Source organism: Panthera uncia (assembly GCF_023721935.1).
Source record: "Panthera uncia isolate 11264 chromosome A1 unlocalized genomic scaffold, Puncia_PCG_1.0 HiC_scaffold_17, whole genome shotgun sequence".
In the NCBI taxonomy this organism is placed as follows: Eukaryota; Metazoa; Chordata; class Mammalia; order Carnivora; family Felidae; genus Panthera; species Panthera uncia.
In genome coordinates, this window is record NW_026057577.1 from 2294157 (window position 1) to 2296395 (window position 2239).

A 2239-nucleotide genomic window follows, 5' to 3' on the forward strand; every position below is an offset into this window, starting at 1 on the left:
CCATGAAACTAAGAGCTGATTTTTTAAAAATTAACCAAAATTGATAACCGACTAGCCAGACTTCTCAAAAAGAAAAGATAGAGGGCCAGAATAGGTAAAATCACGAATGAAATTGGACTTATCACAACCAACCCTTCAGAAATACAAACAATTTTCAGAGAATATGAAAAAAATATATGCCAACAAAGTGGACAACCTGGAAGAAATGGACACATCCGTAGACACCCACATACTATCAAAGCTTAAATGAGGAGAAAGAGAATATTTGAACAGACACATAAATAGTGAAGAAATTGAATCAGTCATCAAAAATCTCCCAACAAATAAAGAGTCCTGGACCGGATGGCCTCTCAGGGGAATTCTACCAGACATTTAAAGTGGAGTTAATACCTATCCTTCTCAAGCTGTTCCAAAAAATAGAAATGGAAGGAATGCTTTTGGACTCATTCTATGAAGCCAGCATTACTTTGTTTCCCAAACTAGACAGAGACCCCACAAAAAAGGAGAATTACAGGACAATGTCTCTGATGGAAATGGATGTAAAAATTCTCAACAAGATACTGGCAAATAAAATTAAACAGAATATAAAAAGAATTATTCACCATGGTCAAGTGGCATCTATTCCTAAGCGACAGGACTGGTTCAATATTCACAAATCAAACAATGTGATACATCACATTAATAAAATAAATAATATAAATCATATGATCTTGTCAATAGATGCAGAAAGAGCATTTGACAAAATACAGCATCTTTTCTTAATTAAAAACACTCAAGAAAGTCTGAATAGAAGGAGCATACGTAATCATAAACACCATATATGAAAATCCCACAGCTAATATCATCCTCAATGGGGAAAAACTGAGAGCTTTTCCCCTGAAATCAGGAACATGACGGGGATGGCCACTCTCACTAGTGTCATTTAACATAGTGTTGGAAGTCCTAGCCTAAGCAATCAGACAACAAAGTTAAACAAAAGGCATAACAATTGGCAAAGAAGAAGTCAGACTCTCACTATTCAAAGACTATGTGATAACTCTATGTAGAAAATCTGAAAGACTCCACCAAAAATTTGCTAGTACTGATACTTCTCGGGATATGAAATCAAAATACAGAAATATGTTGCATTTCTATACACCAATAATGAAGAGCAGAAATCAAGAAATTGATCTTGGTGTACAATTGCACCAAGAGCCATAAAATACCTAGAAATAAACCTAACCAAATATGTAAAAGATCTGTATGCTGAAAACTATAGAAAGCTTATGAAGGAAATTGAAGAAGGCACAAAGAAATAGAAAAACATTCCATGCTTATGGATTGGAAGAATAAATAAATTAAAATGTCAATACTACCCAAAGCAATCTACACATTCAATGCAATCCTCTTCATACCAGCATTCTTCTCAAAGTTAGAACAAACAATCCTAAAATTTGTATGGAATCATAAAAGACACCAAATAGCCAAAGTAATGTTGAAAAAAAAATGCCAAGTGGGAGGCATCACAATCCCAGGCTTTAGCCTCTACTACAAAGCTGTAATCATCAAGACAGCATGGTATTGGCACAAAAACAGACACATAAACCAATGGAATAGAATAGAGACCCCAGAATTGGACCCACAAACGTATGGCCAACTAATCTGTGACAAAGCAGGAAAAAGTGTCCAATGGAAAAAAGACATTCTCTTTAGCAAATAGTGCTTGGAGAACTCGACAGCAACATGCAATGAATGAATGAAACTAGACCACTCTCTTACGCCATACACAGAAATAACTCAAAATGGCTGAAAGACCTAAAAGTGAGATAGGAAACCATCAAAACCCTAGAGGAGAAAGCAGGAAACAACCTCTTTGACCTCAGCTGCCCCAATTTCTTGCTTGACATGTCTCCAAAGGCAAGTGAATTAAAAGCAAAAATGAACTCTTGGGACCTCATCAAGATCAAAAGCTTCTGCACTGCAAAGGAAACAATCAACAAAACTAAAAAAAACAACTGACATAATGGGAAAATATATTTGCAAATGACATATCAGATAAAGGGTTAGTATCCAAAATCTATAAAGAACTCACCAAACTGAACACCCAAGAAACAAATAATCCCATGAGAAAATGGGCAGAAGACATGAATAGACACTTTTGCAAAGAAGACATCCAGATAGCCAATAGACACATGAAAAGATACTCAATGTCACTCATCATTAGGAAAATACAAATCAAAGCGACACTGAGATACCACCT